The following is a 20,969-nucleotide window of genomic DNA, read 5'->3' on the forward strand; positions in this document are numbered from 1 at the left end:
CCTCTAGTTGTGACATGTGGCCCTCAAGCAGGCGTAGCAGATCTCCAAACTTGCTGCGGAGCTAGCTACGCACCACACCCTGGACCAGGCGACGGGTGACAGTGTTCTGTCCACACCCACTCCCAGGTGGGGGTGAGCCCCATCCCCTGAGGTGGTTCCACCCAAAGGTGGTGCAGGGCCAGCGGACAAGGAGGTCCCGGGGTGAGCCTCAGATGTGCTGGTGCCCGGTTCCATGGCCAGCTGAGGTGGGACAGGTGGGTCCGCTGGGACCGGCCTTCACAAACGTGCTATGGTGTTCAAATTTACAACATATGTGGGTTAGTAATAGTCAACACATTCCAGAATTAGGTATAAAAGCATGCATAGGTATTCCCATAAACCCGAAACACCAGATATGGAACAGTTGCATAGCAAACAGAACACATGCATATATGGAACCACAGTGGCCGTTACAACAGCATGCAGGTACATTGATGGCAGCATGCCACCAATGTGGGTGTATTTCAACATGGCACATGCATAGGAACAAATTTAAGTATTTATCAAACAATAGGACATATGCCCCAACAATAAATTTAATGGAGCACATACCGATTGAGTTGTGTATTTAGTTTATTGTTGCAGATATGGTGGGGGACGGTGAGAAAGATGTCAATTGACAACTAGTATATTCCTGTAATTCTCATTACTTTCCTAGTCAGTGCTATGATCGGTACCTTACAGGTTTTACTACACTACCCTATGGCCTTACTTTGGACAGTGGTATGGATGTAGACAATTGGGTCCACTTCATATGACTGACAGTTCATATGACTGAAATTCATTTGGTCGACAGTTCATTTGGCTGACAAAAAGTATTCAAGGCAAAAACTTGGGATTTGCCCCCCTCCCCACTGTTGTGCGACCGTGGAGTTGTTATATATAGTTGGGGGGGTGTGGGGGGCACAGCCCCCCACATTGGGGGGTGTGGGGGGCAAAGCCCCCCACCTATACTTTTTTGTCAGCCAAATGAACTGTCGACCAAATGAATGTCAGTCATATGAACTTTCAGTCATATGAAGTGGACCCAGACAATTATATACATGAACTGAGTTTTACCTGCAGTATACACCTCTTGCCTGGTACACTTGTGGAGGTATTGTTTGTTAACACTACCTGTTTCTACACACATTCCCAGATTCCAGGTTGATGTTATGCACATACCTGCCCATCTCTTATTGCACACACTCTGGGCATGTCTTGACAACATGCAGGTGAACTGGGACATATTTTTACTATTGTCCTCTTAAACCTTTGGTGATTTGTATGACAGGTTTGTTTTCATTGACATTTTCCAAATACGTACAGGCCTGACAGTCAGTTATATGACATGAAATGTTGCCTACATGTCGAAGATTAGCACACTGATATGCCAGGGGGACAGGGTAACAGCCGGCAGATATGGGCCAATTTAATGGACATTCTGGACAATTCTGTACACTTGTGGGGTATGATTCTGCATACCGCTTACTACTACTCTCAGGATTAGAACCATGGCTGTGTCTGCTAAAAATAAAACAGTGTCCATCACAGTTGAGTGTACTATATAGATATTGGTGTGTATCTCTTCTCTGATTTCTGTCTATAAGTCTCCTGTGGTTTTACAATCTGACCTTGTAATGATTACACTGTTATACAGAATTTCCTAGACAGTTTACTATGTAGCACAGTGTGGGTCATAGTGATGAGTAATACCTTATTATTCAGAGCAACTGCAACACTAACAATGCCATACAATACCAGAGTAAACAGTACCAGTACAGGATATCAATCTTTTACTTCTAGGCACAGTTTTCGTATCATACTGACCTGTGGGGACAATGTTTGTTAGCACTACCTGAATGTTGCCACACACATTACCAGATTCCACATTAGTATTATGCACATACGTCTCACTGTGTTACTTACTGCACACAGTCTGGTCACAGCTTCACAGCATTGGGATGGAGATGGGACATGCTTGACTTATTACTTTCATAACATTTTGTGGAGTTGCTAGAGTGACAGGTTTGTTCTTATAGATGTCTGACAATCAGTTGTATTTCCTATTTGCTGCCTAACAAAGTCCAAGAAACAGGTGTAGAATAGCTAGACGTACTGGTGAACCAACATGAGATTAAATCCAGTAACAAAAGGCAAAGCACGACCATCCATATAAAAAGGGTTTATTACATCAAGCTTTCGAGCTGAAACTCTCTTTCTTGAAAAAGAGTGTCAACTCGAAAGCTTGATGTAATAAACCCTGTTTTATTTGCTGCCTAAATGTCTGGGATCATCCCACTGATTTGATAGGGGGGACAGGCTGCAGATATGGGCAATTTACTGGACATTCTGGACATATCTATACAGTTGTGGGGTATAATTCTGCATACAGCCTACTACCACTCCCAGGATTTGAACCATGGCTGTGTGTGCTAAAAATACAACAGTTCACGTCTCAGTTGAGTGTGCTATTTGGATTATGTTGTCTGTCTTTTCAATGTTTTCTGTATAAGTCTCTCTCAGTTGTACTATGTGACCTCTTGTGATTACAACAGTCATATACAGACATTCCTACACATTTTATTTATGTAGCACAGTGTGGGTAACAGTGCTTAATACAACAGAACTATTAAGAGATTGCAACTCTACATTACCATATGATACCAGAGTAAACACATGCAGTGCAGCAGTTAGACCTTTACTGTCCGGCTATTATGCTTTTACTTAAATACAACCTATATGAGACTGTACCTGCCATATTCATCTGGTGTATGCAGTACATGCCTTAAACAATACTGGTTTTATACAGGCAAGTAACTTACTACTATGTCTAGATTTATTTCCTATGACAGTACCTGCAAGAGTATTACTAACCTGTCTCGCGTTGCAGCTGCGGAAAACTACAGGCATGGGCTTCCTGGTTTGCAGCCCACTCAACTGCCACTGTGAAAGACTTAAGAGTAATATTTAGCCACATCTATCTATCATATGCATGAGCTGGCAATTATTAAACAGGTAGTGGACCGATACACATGGCTGGGACATCCCCCATCCTCCTAGCCTCTTGGATTCACTGATCCAACAGATCCCCCTTTCTCCACTTCAGGTCGGCATTGTCATACCTGACCTGCTCACCAGTTCAGGGTATGCCAGTTGTACTGGTGAGGTCACGGGCAAGATGGTCCTAGTCTTCCTCTTTGTATTGGCAACCCTAGTACTGGCCCTGCAGCAGTCTCTGGTCATGTTCTTTCACAAGGAGTCCTGCCATGACTCTGGACTCCTGGATCCCCCAGCGCTGTGACCAAAAGTGCCCATCCTCTCCCATACCAATCATAGTGCCTACAGGAGGAAGCTGCAACCAGTTATGAGATGTATTCCCACCTATTGGGTTTAAATAGGGCCGATTTCACACTCTTTGCTGTGATTGGACAGTTTTGAAAATGATAAGCTATGGTCAAACCTGATTACCTGAGGTTGGCATTGCCTAAAGGAGTATACCAATGGGAAAACTGAGTTAGTTGGCCTACACATTGCTTATACCTAGTAAGCTGGGCTGTGCAATGCTTAGAGTTGCTTCATTTTTAATTTGCATACTATTTGCTTTTTGGCATTGATTTATTATTCATTACCTGTTATATATGTGTTTGGTATCCATGATTCATGTGTATGTACACTGTATGGGGTCCTTGTGTTTATTAGGGGATTTCAACACTTTATTACAATGCCACCTCACATCTGGGCTTAATGCAGTACTCCATTTCACATATTTATGTTATGTAGTAGGTTATACTACATAAAACTGTATATCGATTCCTTTCACATGTTCAGTTTGATTTTCCTATAGTGAGGATCTGTCTGGTGATACCTAATACTATGTACTGCTGTGATGGTTTAGTGGTTAACTATTGTGACTATAGTGTACAGGATCCTGGTTTCAAGACCTACAAAGGTTGTTTATCTTGTTTCTGGCCAGAACAGCGGCTGTTGCATATAGAGTGATTAAGGCACTTTTAAGCAATTGTAAGCAGGTTTGTGCAATGGTAAGCAATACTTACCTCAGGTTAAATATGCTTACGGAGAGTTAGCTTTAATATTGCTTAACTTGTGTGAGCATTGCTTACCCCCACAGTAATGGGCTTAAACCCGCTTACTACTGCTTAAATATGCGTACTCTTGCTTAATAGTGCTTTCTCCTGTTTACCACCGCACTAATTTAGACAGTAATGTAAAATGTTTTTTTGGAAGGTGGTGGATTTGGAAACTCTATGGATTTATCATTCATTACACATTGTACCTTCGATTTATATCCCTGATTCATGTGTACATATACTGTATGGGCCACTTGTGATTATCTGTGGATTTTACAACATTATGATAATGACACCTCACATCTGCATTTAATGCAGTACTCCAGTTCACAAATATATGTTATTTAGTAGGTTAAGCAAGAAAAAATATTGTTCATAAAGTGATTTGACATGGAAAATGGAATGTACTGGTGTGGGACTTGAGCCAGGAATGACTGCTCATAAGGCGAATGCTCTGCCCACTACACTATTGCAGTACTGCTTCATTTGCATATATCATGATTGTTATCCTAGTGTGTCATTTAAGCTGTAATAAACATAGTTAAGCAATGGGCAAACCCGTGCACCTACAGTTAAATTTTATCTGTTTGATTTAAAAAAAAAGAAGCTTGTTTATATTTTATATATTAACTATTGCTCTTATAAACTTTGAGAGATGTTGCTGGTGGTATCCGAGCACCTATGATTGGTCTCACTCATTCTTATTCCTAAACTGCTGTTCTTGCTGCTCTCAGACACACCCCCTGCACTCGTACATGCTCCTTGTCTGTTTAGGAGCTCAGGCAGCATGCCTTCATTAATATGCCTGGCTGGCTGCCATCCTGCTCCTAAACGTCCACTTCCGTACAGGACTAAGCTAGTCCTGCATGGAAGTATAGTGAATCCGGGGGCTAGTCTTCTCAATTCTGATAATACATTATGCAAATAACCTTCTCCATTGTTTTTCCACAAAAATAAAGTAAAGTTATGGGTCTTTGTGACTCTGCATCTGTCTGGTTCCACTATCCCTTAAATATGGGTTGAACAAGTGCATGTCTCCAATCTTAAGTTATGGGTCTGTGTGACTCTGGGTTTGTCCTGTTACCCTGTCCTTAAATATGCATTGAGCCTGGGCATGCCTCCAATCTTAAGTTATGGGTGTCTGTGATGCTGGGTTTGTCCTGTTCCCCTGTCCCTTAATATGGGTTGAACAAATGAATGTCTCCAATCTTAAGTTATGGGACACTGTGACTCTGGGTTTGTCCTGTTGTTCTTTCCCTTCAGTATGGACTGAACAAGTGCATGTCTCCAATCTTAAGTTATGAGTCTCTGTGACTCTGGGTTTGTGCTGTTCCACTGTTCCTTAAATATGGGTTGCACATGTGCAAGTCTCCAATCTTATATTATGGGTATCTGTGACTCTGGGTTTGTCCTATTTCTCTCTCCCTTAAACATGGGTTGAACAAGTGCACATCTCCAATCTTAAGTTATGAGTCTCTGTGACTCTGGGTTTGTGCTGTTCCACTATCCCTTAAATATGGGTTGCACATGTGCACGTCTCCAGTCTTAAGTTATGGATATCTGTGACTCTGGATCTGTCCTGGTCCCCTATCCCTTAAATATGGGTTGCACACGTGCACATCTCCAATCTTGAGGACTCTCCTCATACTTTAATGACTTGATGAATAACAAATACAATGATACTGTAATTTCATGCCAAAGTGTTCTTAGGTCATTGTTTCTGATTCTATTTCATCCCTGCACTTTGTGTCCAATGTGCATATTTATTTTTCAATGTAATTTAATTTAATTTTAGCATCAAAGTTAATGGGATATTATTAGCATAATTTCTCACCACCTTTGTGCAACCAAAACTGTTCTGAATAACATTTTGATAAATGTATTTAATGTATTTATTTGTTGTGTTGGAGAACATATTTTACATTCTATACAATGTTAGTTTGTAGGTTTTCAGTCCTACCACATTGTGTGTGTGTGTGTGTGTGTGTGTGTGTGTGTGTGTGTGTGTGTGTGTGTGTGTGTGTGTATATATATATATATATATATATATATATATATATATATATATATATTTGTTTGTCTTTTCGGCTTTTCCGGGTTGGGGTCGCCACAGCAGAACTCCGGTCTGCTAATGACTGGCAGTTGTTTTTTATGGTGTCAAGTTGCCAGCCCAATGCCCAACCTTCAACGAATTCATGCCCATTCAATGCATATCTTTCAAATGCCCATTCGACCGCGGGGAGGACATGTAGACTCCACACAGACGGCACTCCCAACCCAAGCCGAGAATCGAACGTATATATATATATATATATATATATATATATATATATATATATACATATAGATATATATAGATATATATATATATATATAGATATACTGTAGATGTATATAACTTTCTATTATAGGTTCATAGCATGATACTAGGCTATTGGCCCAGAGGCCCTTATAAGCCTAGGCAAGAATTTCACCCATGTTTTCTCAAGGTCAACACCAGTTTCCCCTCTCCAGCAGGGGCACATTTGGGATCCCATGGGTATATTTTTTTGTTTCCCCTCCAGTCATCCAGGTTCCTTTTAAAGAGGGCTAGAGAGGTACTCTGCTTGACATTGAGAGGGAATCTATTCCACAGATGGGGGAGTCTTTGGGACACAAATTTGTCCCGCTAACAAATTCTATTAATGTGACAGACCAGGTTAAGGCCTTGCGTGTGGGTTGCATGAGTGGAGTTTGTCTTATGGGTATGCAGGAAAACTCCATCAAGGCTGGGTCTGAAATGGCCTTGTATGCCAGACACAGGTCACTTCTGAGCAGTCTGTATGAGACTGAGTAGAGGGACAAGGGCTTAAGCCTATCTGTATAGGATATGTGTTTGAGACCCTGGATTTTCCTGGTAAGGATCCTCTGTTGTCTCTCCAACTAATGGGTCTGATAAGGGGAGTACAGGGATATTTTTACCTCCTTGTTCCTGGATGAAATACCATTATTTATGAGGTGGGCCATGTAGAAATACTTCTGTACAAAAGAGGCAACGTCATGGTCAAAAGTCAGGTTGCCATCAACCTGTGTGCCCAAGTCCTTCACAACAGATTACATGATTAATACATTGTTATTAATGTGATAATTAGAGGGGATGACATTTTCTGCAAAGAGGATAATGATGCATTTCTTGGCATTCAGTTTAAGGTCATGCTTCTGTCACCAGTCATTAGTTTGGGTAAGGCCCTCTTGGAGGATGTTTCCATCACTAGGGGAATTTAAGATGGCACCCAGCTTGCATTCATCTGCAAACCTGGTCAGCCAGAAACCACTGGTTTTGGCTTGCATCTCAGAAAAGTATATCCCAATCAGTAGAGGCCCAAAGACCGATCCTTGGGGTACACCACTCATTACCAGTCTACTACTAGAGGTGGCTTCCCCTACTTTGACTGAGTGGGTTCTATCAGTGAGCCTGTTAGCTACCCATCTGGTAACATACGGGTTGATGCCTAGCTGGGAGCATTCATCTATTATGCCCGAGTGAGGAATAGTGTCAAAGGCTTTGGCGAGGTCAAGGTAGGCACTGTGCACTGTCTTCCCCTCATCCATTTCTTTGTTGACAGTTTCAGATAAGTTAACCAAGTTTAACAGGCATGATCTCCCTTTGACAAAACCAAACTGTGTGGGGTCAAGCTTTTGGAAATTGCCAATGTCTTTGTTTATAAGGTCTATGATGATGCATTCCATGGCCTTGCAGATCAGGCTAATTAGGCTGATGGGCCTACAATTACCTGGGACAGTGGAAGCTACACCTTTGTGTAGCGGGATGACAGTGGCTGTCCTCCATTCAGCTGGGATGAAGCTGGTGCTCAGGCTTTGGCTGAATAGGGTGTGTAATGGAGCTGATAGCTCATGCCTGAGTTCATGCAGGATGCAGCTAGGGATGTTATCAGGTCTTATGGAGACTGTATTTTTTGCCTTTGAGAGGTCAGGTGCTGGGGTTTCCTGGTTTACTGATGGAGGGACAAGGGGGGTGAAGTTTTCACTGAGCCTGTCTGCCAGCACATTGGCTATATATGTGGCATTTGTGTATTATGCGCAGTGTCTTTATATACATTTTTTCCCAAAATGTTCTCGATCTTGCCTCACATTATGTTTGTCCAGTTTTATTAGCTTGGTCTTCAAAGTTATAGCTGTAGTTTGCTCTCACTTCATTTTTTTTTCTTTATCTATCATCATGCTTGAATTCCACTTCTGCATTTTGCCAAACTGTTTAGCATTCCTTCACAGAAAGTGGTATAATACTTTATTCTATTTTCCCTTTTCTGTTTCTGTCTTGTACCATGAAGGTCAGGTTGTGACTGAAAAGAGTCTGTCAGCCAATCCACTTTCTTGGTTACCAAACTGAAATTAATAGGTAAGCAAACAAGCACAAAGTGCAATCCTGGTGTTAGAATATATATTAAGGGGAGGTGTGGAGGGCGCATCCCCCCATATTGGGGTGTATGGGGGCATAACCCCCCCACCTAGTTGTCTTTTACCAAATAATGTAAAACAAAACCAGACAACATGAAACCAAAATATGAGGGGGGCTGTGCCCCCCACCCACCCTTAATATATATACTAACTCCAGGATTGCAGTACAGTGGGGAAAAGGACATATACCTTTGACTTGCCTTATTGTACTACTTGCCAGTGAAATGAGTTTTAGGGGAAATGACTTTTAGGTGAAATGAACTTTAGGTGATTTGGTCTCAGTGAAATGAGTTTAGGCGAAATGGGTTTTAGGTGGAGTGACACGTACCCATATATATATATATATATATATATATATATATATATATATATATAGCCATATTTCAACCGGAAGACCAACATTACGCTTCCACGATGGACAGCTACCATGGTTTAGGAAGTGTGGCAGTGTTTTGCATGTGTGGTAGGCATGATTAGCGAAATTTAAAAGTCTTACCTGTGAAATGTCCGCTTTTGCGTGTGTCGCATGTTTCTCGTGTCGTGGGATTGAATTCGGGTCTTCTGACTGTCGGTCGAATGTACATGTACAATATACACACACACACATATATATATATATATATATATATATATATATATATATATATATATATATATATATATATATATATATATATATATATATATATATATATATATATATATATATATATATATATATATATATATATATATATATATATATATATATATATATATACTTCGGGAGACCGAACCGACGGAAGAGGAGACTAAACGACCGACAGGTAGGTTCACCGACAGGGAGATTAAAGACCGACAATTGTGGAATGTCGGGTTAGGCTGTGGGACAGGTGAGTGTGTGTTTGTGTCGGAGGTAGGGTTTAGGTAAGTGTGTGATAGTGAGGGACTGTAGTTTTGGGACGGGTTAAGTGAGTTAGGGTGCAGGTAGGTGAAGTGTGCGATGGTGTGTGAGTTAGGGTTAGGGTGCAGGTAGGTGAAGTGTGCGATGGTGTCGGTGCTTGGGTTAGGGGTGGGTAAGTGAGTTAGGGTTAGGGTGCAGGTAGGTGAAGTGTGCGATGGTGTCGGTGCTTGGGTTAGGGGTGGGTAAGTGAGTTAGGGTTAGGGTGCAGGTAGGTGAAGTGTGCGATAGTGTCGGATGTTAGGGTTAGGGTTTAGGTTTAGGTTAGTGGATGTGTTGTTGTGTGCTTGTGTATTTGGCGTATTTTGTGTCGGTGTTTTGTTGTTCGGTATGTTGCGGTCTCGGTGTGGTGTGTTGTCGGTTGTTTGGGGTCGGGGATGTGTGTGTCGGTGATTCGTACGTTCGGTGTATGAAAGTAGACCCATATATACATATCAGCACAGGTGTTTTTGCACCTTCTGTTGTATGTTGCATGACAGTATGTATGTCTGTGTGATACTGACTCTTATTTTGGGTGCCTATGTTTCTTGTTGTTTGATGACTGCACATTACTGTGTGATTACTACATGGCCATGTTTAGTTCCATCAACAATGCAATCTGCTCATATCCACATTCTGCATAATGCACTAAATATCTATCAGTTCTGACCATCCAGTAGTAACTATGCTTGTGCAAGCAGTAACATCTGAAATTAAACAGAAACATTGTTATATAATATCAGATGTAATAATGTGCCATTAGAAGACATGCATGTTTTAGAAGCCGTGAAAGAAGAAAATAAAGCTAATGAAGTAATGGTCTGGACTACATAATGTTCACAGAATCTGACAAATTTCACCAATATCTGAGCTAAAGTTGTAGATAAGCCTGTAATATGTAAATATGCTTCAGTGAGCCTAAAATATCTTGGCACAAAACAGAGTTGCTTAGCAGCATTGGTTCACTGTCTAGCAGTCAGCAAATCTGTAATTCTAGAAAAGTGTATCAAACTGTGATGTGCAGTACCAAAGTTTTAGAAATTATACGAGGCCAATGCAAGGTGCAGGATATTTAAAGGAATACATATCTGTAGCAATCCATCCAGTAGGACCACGAACAACAATGGATGTCTTCGTAAGTCATGTATTAATAAAATAAATTCAATGGAAAATACAGAATCAAATGAAATCCATAAAATGTCTAGTAAAAAAATTAAGGAAAAGGGAAATCATGGCCACTTCAACAAGTAAAAAAATTAATAAAGGAGAAGGGAAATCATGGCCACTTCAACAAGCAAAAAAAGTAATAAAGGAGAAGGGAAATCATGGCCACTTCAACAAGCAAAAAAAGTAATAAAGGAGAAGGGAAATCATGGCCACTTCAACAAGCAAAAAAAATAATAAAGGAGAAGGGAAATCATGGCCACTTCAACAAGTAAAAAAAGTAATAAAGGAGAAGGGAAATCATGGCCACTTCAACAAGCAAAAAAAGTAATAAAGAAGAAGGGAAATCATGGCCACTTCAACAAGCAAAAAAAGTAATAAAGAAGAAGGGAAATCATGGCCACTTCAACAAGCAAAAAAAGTAATAAAGGAGAAGGGAAATCATGGCCACTTCAACAAGCAAAAAAAGTAATAAAGGAGAAGGGAAATCATGGCCACTTCAACAAGGCTAGCAATAGCTACCAGTGAGTGTGGGAAACACAAGTAATGCACACTCCCAAGGAAATAGGGAGACAAAGCAGATGTGGGGTACAGGTGAAGAAGAGGGACACACAAGAGGCTTGTTGGAAAAGGGAAATCTGAGGGACTGTCAGAGGGGCAAACAGTAGGTATACACATATAACAAATGTCACAAGACATGACAGACAAAATTAAGTCAGAATAAACATAAAGGAAAGGTAAGGTACACAGACAGCACACTCTATTTGTTTATTTATTTATTTTACATTTGTTGACCAGGATAGTCCGACTGGATACATGTCCATTTTCAGCGGAGGCCCGGGGAGAAAAGCTCCACATAGGTACAAGACAATATAGTTACAATACAATACAATAAAATGAAAGAAAAGAAAAAAGCAAAATACAAGTTACATAAAAATTAGTTACTATAACCTAACAGTTTAACTACAGTTCGTAATACAGTTCATTAAAGTAGTGCAGTACATACTTTATACAGTTATAAAATATGGTTACAGTGGTGGACAGTTAGTAAGCAAATGGATTACATGTCCCCTCTCTAGGTTGTCCTAGTATATTTGGATTATATATGAAAAGAAGTGAGACCTTTGTCTAACAAATGGCATCTAATCTGGATTTACACATGGGCAGAGCCAGTGCGCCTTAAAATGTTGTTTTAGAGTCTTTTTAAATTGTCCAAGGGAGGAAATTAGCCTGAGGTTGTTGGGGAGGGAGTTCCATAGCTTTCCAGTGGTGTTGGCGAAGAGAGCTTCACCACCCATATTGTTGGATTTGGTGGTGTGGACAAGGAGTTTGTTAGAGGAGCGAAGGCAACTTATATTGGAGTAAGGAATTAATATATTGCTCAGTGCAGGGGTTTTGTCAGGTTGTCTAATGATTTTAAATGCTTCTGTGAGTTGGTTTATCTTGAGAAGATTGGGTAGTTCTAACCAGTCAAGTTTTTTCAGATTAAGGCAATGATGCGTTCTAAAGGGCAATCCAGTTACAAATCTGGCAACACTCTACAACATACCAACACCCACATCTCTGCCACTTTCATACACTGAAGCTGAAAACTCTCTAACAAAGCCTCCTACAGTTCCAAAGAATTTTCACTGGGAATCCATGATATCATCTTCTCATGCACACCTACTGTCATATTACTTCTAGTCTGTTACTCCTAACCACTCTACAAGCAGGAGTGCCTTAGTAATTGGTTCTCCTCATGCACACCTACTGTCATATTACTTCTAGTCTGTTACTCCTAACCACTCTACAAGCAGGAGTGCCTTAGTAATTGATGATTCGGTCATTAGTCAATAGCTTTTCACTCAAAAGGCTGGACAAGGATACGGCTGCTGTCAGTTGTCTTGCAGGTGCCAGGATCTCTGACATTTCAAGACCCAAAAAGCTCTTTCCCAGGGAAAATATGACTATGATATAGTGGTAGTCCATGTCAGAGCAAATAACCTGGGATGCAAAACTATGAGGGACATGCAGAAAGATATGGCAGAACTTTTCACGCATGTGACAAATGCAGGTAAGGCCGACTCTGACTGGAATCCTTCTATCACTGACAATGATGTACAAAGAAAAAATAACTGGCTTCAGTAATTAGTTGGTATCATTCTAGTGGGATCCTGTATCTGTGAATATGTGACAAAATGGTTTGTAATTTAACTTGCTATAAAAAAATCTCCAATAGAAATGTAGCCACTAGTATGAAGTCTCACGAAGAAAAAAATGCTCCAAATAAACGGACTCAATAGACTTTAATACAAAATAAAAACAGTACAAAAGATTAAGCGCTTAAACTGGAATAGTTAAAAAACACAAAAGGAGAGACAATATTCTAGGTCTGAAGCCACTAGATGTACTATTGCCAAAGTCTGCCCTTCCCCAGTTAAGCCAGACAATAAACTTTACATTCACTTTTAAAATTCTCAAAGCCTGTGAAACTAATATACCTGAATTTAAGGATTTGAAATGAACAAACCTCAAATAATTCTATGGCAAGATCACAACATTTAACTATATCAGTACCAGCTCTGATGCTGACATAGCCATAAGTTATACAAACAAGTTCAGCTCTAACTTCAGTAAATGTATGGAACTGGCAGTCACAAACAAAAGCAAATATAAAGGGAAATTCAAAAACAAACCACCCTGGAGGTTGACAAATATAAACAAACTTTACATCTACAGAAAAAAATTGTCAAATTATATTGCAGATCCATATATCTCAATGTCGTAGAGCAAAAACTCTGGACAAACCCATCAATAATGGGGGTCAAATGCTGAAAAATAAGGGACACTTTTTAAATACTGCTCTTACAAACTTAAAAAATTGATAGAACAACATGTTTTTATTAGCATGAATTTTTTGAAGGGTAAGAAATCTGAAACTCAAATGTCTGTCATTATTTTCTGATGTCAACCCTCAATGATTTGTCATTGATTTGCTAGAAAAACACAGTTTTATAAGAAACAGACCCCAAATATAAGACAGAAATCTGGACATTCCTTGAAAATCTGTACAATTGAGGGGTATGTGTAGAGCCAAGCCATTGAATGTCAAGGATGGTATCAACAATGTTACTAGGAATTTTAAAACAATGTTACAACTAGTAAAGTGATCCATGAACTTTTGAACTGAATCTAAGGATAATTGTACATTCTTCTTCTTTAGCTATGATTGGGAGCTAAGGAGCAACACCCAACAATGCTCAAAACTTATTCTAAATGGCACCACCCTCTATAACCCAATATTCTTTGCCAATATAATAGCTAACACAATAATTGCAAATTTTACCCTGAAACATCTTTCCAGGTTCCAGAATCCATTATACCTTCTGTTATCATAAAGAAACATGTTCTGAAGGTGCTATCAAAGACTGAAAATACTTCCCTAATGAGACCTGGCAACATACCTAGATGTTTAATAAACAGTGCTAAACATGCCCTTGCTAAACCTCTCTGCAAGCTGTTTAGGGTAAGCTTAGCTTAATGATTTGTTCCCAAATTATTGTGAACTGCAGTGATGATATCCCTTCAGAAGGATGGCCCTACACTGGAACCCAAGAATTATAGACCTTTCAGCATGATCTGCAAACCTATGGAACACATAACTGACCACATCACTTCTATCAAAAATCTTATTAGGTTTGGCCATCAGCAATTTAGCTTCCTCAAAGGAAAATCCTGTGTATCAAGTTTAGTTAACTTCTTTGAAAAGGTCAGTCTGTGGCCATGCTGTTCACACAACCTATGTTGACCTGGCCAAAACATCTGATACTGTACCTCATGCAGGTATCATAAAAAAGTTAAATGGCCTAAAAGTAGATACATGTGTGGTAAGATGGATAAAAAACAAGCTAAAAGACAGAATCCATATAGTTTGTAGGTCAGGCAGTAATGTAGCTAGGGCAGGGTGAGAGGGGCAACTGCTCCGGGTCAAAGTGTTGGGGGGTGTGAAGATAGGTGAAGGTTGCCAGCCTAGCCAGATAGAATTTTGTAGATAATTCTGTCATTTGTAAATATTAATATACACCATGGGCTTGTTCTCTTAAATGTGAAAATAGTGTATTGGATGTTGAACTGCAAAAAATGTAACAACAGTGCACTCTGCTGTAAGAAAGCTGATAAGTCAAGCATTTCCTGATTTGGTCTCAGGGCTCAGAGCCGAGATATCCAGATGAAGGAATTCTGGCTATTGTTTTGAGACTAGAGTTAATTGCTAGAATTTACATGTAAATTAGTTAGTTAAATTAGGTGTAAATTAGTTAGTTAAATTAGTTAAGTTAGGTAAATTAGTTAATAGTGGGGCACCATATAGAAGAGAAGGTAGGAGGTAGGAGATTGCCAGGGTAAGCCTAGAGGGGTTGGAGAGAAATTGATTGTTTCTATATAGCATACCTAGTTTTTGGTGAGTTTTCTTTATGTTTTGTTGTATGTGAAGATCGAATTTGAGGTGTTTGTCTATGGTAATGCCAAGGAGTTTTGCAGAGGAGACTATTTCTATAGTAGTGGAGGATTGGCTAATGATATTGAAAGTGTTTTTGTCAAAGGAGGAAACCTTGGAGGGGAGGAATATTAGAATTTTAGATTTACTGGGGTTGAGGGAAAGGTGATTTTGGTGCATCCAGTTCTCAGTAGTGGAAAAATCTATTTGGGTTTTGGTCAGTAGTTCAGAAATGTTGGCGGCGGCACAAACCAAGGTAGAGTCATCAGCGTATTGGATGACTGTAGTGTCAGGGATGATGGTGTGAAGGTTATTTATAAAGATGTTGAAGAGCATGGGTCCAAGGATGGACCCTTGAGGAACGCCGGTAGGTGTAGGCAAGAAGGAAGAGGAGGAATTCTTCCATTTGACAGCTTGAGACCTGTTGGATAGGTAGCTGGAGAACCAGGAAAGAGTATTAGGGGAGAGATTAAGGTTGGTGAGATGATGGAGAAGGTGAGTATGGGAGATGGTGTCAAAGGCTTTAGAAAGATCTAGTAGTATAGTGGATATGATGAGTCCAGAGTCCCTGGCTTGATTGATAGTGTCTAGGAAAGATAGTAGGGCAGTTATGGTACTTTACTGCTAAGACTTCTGATATTAAGCAGAGCAATTTTGATGTGGTCCATATTACAATTTGCTGCAAGCCTTTTTGTTACGTTGGAATCAGAACCGAATCATGGTCAAATAGGGCCCTAGGGAAAGTGAGGACTGACCCACCCCCCCACACACACACACACACAGCCACACCAATATCCTATTCATTGGCTGTCTTTCCTCAATTACCATAAAGTGCTGTTCAAACCTCTCAGTGCATATTCTTCCTATTGTACTTACTTCTACCATGATCACAGAGATATGAATTGAATTTAAAACTGCTAAGAGAATTTTTTTTTCAGCTACAACACTCACACCCATTTTCTAAATAAAACTAGTCTCACATTAAAAAAAGACTTAGCATGAGCTACAATAAACAACTCTTCCTGTGAAACTCATACTTATTGAAAGTCATCCGGCAAACCATTAAACTACAAGTCTTGCTGGGATTCATAATCAAACGGCATACAGTGAAGCATTAATTAGCATCTATATGAGGGGCACAGGAATTCAAAACACAAAGTGCAAAATAAAGAGCCCCTTTTCAGGGGACACATAGGAGCATTGCCTGGTGAACTGACTTAGTCACAGTTACACAGTAGAGAAATGAAAGCTGAGGGGATCAAACCAAGCACTATAGAAGCAGCTCATAGCCCTACTCATCTGTACTAAGTAACGGACAGACTGTCATAGCCCAACACAGTGCAAAAAAGCAAGGTCAATTAAACATGTACTGAGATGCAATACTAACATTACACTTGTAGACTTCTTACTGTCCATTTTATTCACAGCCTGTCCCGCACAGTCAGCAGTCAACAAAACAAGGAAGCAATAGATCATTCCCTAAGAACATGGCTCATATGATGATGATTCTGTTTACGACTATCATTCTTTCCTTTACAATATAGCTACTGTGGGTTACAAATATTTCCATGTAAACACACACACACACACACGAAGAAGTGAATGAATAAATTCAGAAATAATGGTCCAGAAATGTATCTCGACTTGCTACTGTTTAAATCATATAGATGAATTAATTGCAACTCCCATCCACCTTCTGAAATCAAATTAGAGACAAAGACCCAAAAATCAGGAACAGATTTTATATGGTTCTCTTATATGCTTAGAAAGTTGCTAAGTTTTGCATTAGCAAGCATTTTGTAAAGGATGATTGCAACCCACAACAACTTGCTAGACAGTTATACATTTTACAATAAATGAACAAAAATACCTCTCAGCTTCTTTACTCAAGAGTTGTGGGCAAAGCCAAAAGTAATGAGGGGCCAAAGGTCCAAATTTTAAAATGCCACTTTCTTTTATCTATTTCCTAACCAGATAAACTCACCGTCTCTTTACAGGGATGATCCAAAAACACTGTCTGAGTGACTTGGTCAAAAACACACGGGGAAATGGAGGTGTAAGGATTCAAACCCTGTACATTGGACTACAGGAAGTAGTTTATTAATAGCTCAGAGCCATAAATACCAGGCAACTCAAATTAACTTGAAATGCAGTTTCTAATGAATAACTATGAAACTCTAATGACTAGCATTACTGACTGACTTTGCCTCTCAATGATTTATCAGAAAATAAAGAAGTTAAGAAAGGTCTGGCAGTCGGTCCACTGGATTAAGACTTTAAGCTCTTAGTGAGCTGCTTTCTGAAATCAAGGGTGCAAACAAGGGTACCCGCAGGCAGGTGCAAGGCTTCATTTTTTTCAGGCTCCATTTGCCTACTGTGTGAATCTGAACCAAAGAGTAAAAAGGTCACACAGACAAATTAATTAGTAAAGACTACAAGAAAAACCTAGCCAACCCAGAGTTTTCACTAAGTAATACCTTAAACCTCCTGTAAGAGACCCATGGGATATATGCAAATGATACTATAAGGACATCAAGTGCTTCAGCAATATGGCTTATAAATGTCCATGACTTTTTAGTTTTTCTTTTTAAGTGTTTGTGGATAAATTCAAGCCAATAAATCCAAACCCCTATTGGGCTGAATGTATCCACAAAGACTTAAAAAGTATATATCTACGAAACTATGAACATAAGAGACAATACTGACTAAAAGTAATCCCCAGTGATCTACCTCACCTGAAGTTTCAGTCTGTACTCATTCTGCAGGCAGAATACTAGTGTGTAATACTGAACTCAGATCATCCTTTGACTGAAAGCAGAATGGACAGAAGGGGAGCACAAACATACATACGCAAAAAATCTTCACACCCACGGAGAAAATCTTCACCTCTCAATCTCTCATCTCGCATGATAAAGTGCAAACTTCATGATGCAAAACTTTCCCATGCTGCAGGCTGACACGTAAAGGTTGCTGAAAACTAAACTTCCAGTGCTGAAGTTGCTCTGCCAAGTGCAAAGATCACAGAGAGGTCTGATTCAGTTCCCTGCCCAAATCCCTATGCTCTTCATAACAAGAATCTCCAATGCAGTAGGCTGATGCTGGAAGGTAACAAAGCATTTTTTAAGGCCTGATTGACTTCACCCCTGCCTACCAGCTGCCTAAATTGCCTTGTGCTGGCTCCAGTAGTAGTTGGACTGTCCACAGGTTTGTCTAAAAAAAGCAGCCGTGGGAGTAGTAAGTACTTTGGCTTGTGTGCAGAATCCTGGAAACAAAAGGTTCAGGCCATTTATTGAGAAGCCAGTTACACGGTCAACTTTCTTGCCCCAAGCTGACCTGTAGTAGAATATCCAATTATTAGGGCCACTTGGTTTCTATTTGTATTTAGGCATCATTCTGAGGGTAGGATTGTACTCAGGGCTGCAGTGTCACATGCCTTTGACACATGCATAACAATCTCAGATATATTTGTCAGTGCATGTCCATCTGGGTTGAGTGCCTTTGGTCATTTGCACCAACATAAACCACCACCAAGTTCTAATATTCATCCTGTTTGTGAAACTGTGACTATATCATATGATCATGGATCCTGACACTGGAAAGGTAGCTGTCTCCCTGCCTTTGACCAACATAGTGAATGTAGAGTCTGTGTGCTTGATAGTGGAGTCACCAGTTTGCAGGGTATTTCCATTTGGTCATGCAGATTAAGTGGCAGTGGAAGGTTGGCAGTCTGCAGCCCAATGACTGACTGATTTATGCGAGTTTTTGGGAGTACAGGTGGAACTTTTTTATCCTGATTCATGGATGTGTGGGGTGTGATTTCTTTTGAACCTCAGTTTACAGTGGTTTGGTGTGATCTTTTAGAGGTATGAGTAAGTTAGGATTGCTTACTGACCATATGTGTGTAATTGAGAGTATGGCCTTCAGATTTTATAGACACTGGCACCTCTCCCAATCATGCCATGCTGGTCCAGTAGTCATTGGCTGTTAGAGAGCATTAGGCAGTTCGTACATGCATCACAGCACCAAGGACTATGAAGGCGACAACAAAAGGGACAGCATTATACTGGGCTTCCATGTTTGCCAGGTAGGTCAATTACTGAGGGAGAAAATGATATACTGCATCAATTTCATCAGCAGGAATAGAAAATATGTTGTGCAGATAAACAAAATAGTGGTGGAGACAGCTGCACTAGGTGAGGCAAAACTGTGCTATCACTTGTACGTTAACCACTTAGACCTATAGGGAAGAAATTATATAATACAGTCTAATCTTGGAGTAGACACAGCTATAGTTTCATATAGAACCCAAATTCAGTTTAATGACAATAGTATAGGGCCTGAAATAATGGTATAAAGTGAATGCAGTAAGCTCTGAGAGTAGTATAAAATATAGTTTGGCACAGATCACAACTGCAGTGGCATGACAACAACACACAAATACACAAACTCGGGTCAACAACAACAGGATGATGGCTGAGCAGGCAGTAAAACTTACACCCAGGATATTATAGAATAGCAGGCTCAGACGTCATCAACAACACAACTGGAGGTCGGGTCACATGCCGTGAAATGTGTACTTCAAGGCTTGGTTGCCATTGATTCGATAAAGAGACATCACCTTGGATGCCACAAAACATACACTTCAAAGTTAGAATGCATATATATGTGTTTTGTTCACTGACCACTTTAAAGATCATCTGCAATTGGCCAAAATTTAAAGTGGTATTAACCCTCTAGTTGTGGCCACTCTGCATTGCTCTTGGATGTTTGTTTGCTCACAGATACAGATTGGCTGCATGATAGGGGATGGCCCAGAACTTATAATTACAAAATAATATTGCAGACATCACTTCTGTTATTTGTCTGTGTAAACAGCCTGTGAACAAAAGCAAAGTTGTCAGCACAGCATAGTAATGTTAGTAGTGGGATGTCTGTCAATGTATAAGTGAGCAAAGGTGTAAGTGGTGTCTATCGAAGAAGAGTTGTGTAGACCAACCACATGAGGCATCAGCTGTGGTACACAGCATCATTTACAAAGGATATGATAGGTTAGTACTAGGCTAACTGCCCTCGTGGCCTGTTTTAAGCCTAGCCAATTACCCCATGTGAGATTCAAACCCTGCACCTTGCATCTGCCACGTAAACAACTTAACCATTATGCCAGCCTCCTGGATCACAAACTGCATGCCATCTCAAGGTTATCTACTTGGCAGTATAAAAACTGTCTGCATGCAATGTGGCCATGTTGGCTGATGCCATCAAAAATGGGCATGGGTATTTGCCACCGCTAAGTGTGTTAAGCCAGGGACCCTTGTTAACACTGGGAGGGTATAGGTATCCTAACTAATCAGTATTTGCTTGCCCCTGGTTTAATAAGCTACAGTCCAGCTGGTGTCCAGTTGCCCACCTTGAGTTACCTGACATAGCCCCGTTGGGCAAAAGCTGGACAAAAATACATGAATTAAGGATTGTTACATTGAATGTAGGTTCACTGATAGCTTGATGACATGAGGGTAAGGAGGAGAGTGGACATCCTGTGTGTCCAGCAGGAAAAGCTATGTCACAAAGAAACTTAGCTTAGGGATCAAGAGTCTACTACTCAGGGGCAGGACAGACTTGAAATGTGTGGAAATTGTGGTTAGAATATTCTGAAGACAGTGAGGGATGAATCAGACTCCAGTGTAATGAGAGAATAGGAAAATATTCATGTTCTGAGCCTGTGCCTCATTGCATAGCTAGAATGGCAAAGAAAAGTGGGCATTCATGCAGCAATTGCAGAACCTGCTAGATAAAGCAATATAATATATGTTTATGTTGATAATGAGGAACTTCAATGCTCATA

Source organism: Protopterus annectens, chromosome 16.part0 (genome assembly GCF_019279795.1).
Source record: "Protopterus annectens isolate FY-2018-M chromosome 16.part0, PAN1.0, whole genome shotgun sequence".
Lineage (NCBI taxonomy): Eukaryota > Metazoa > Chordata > Ceratodontiformes > Protopteridae > Protopterus > Protopterus annectens.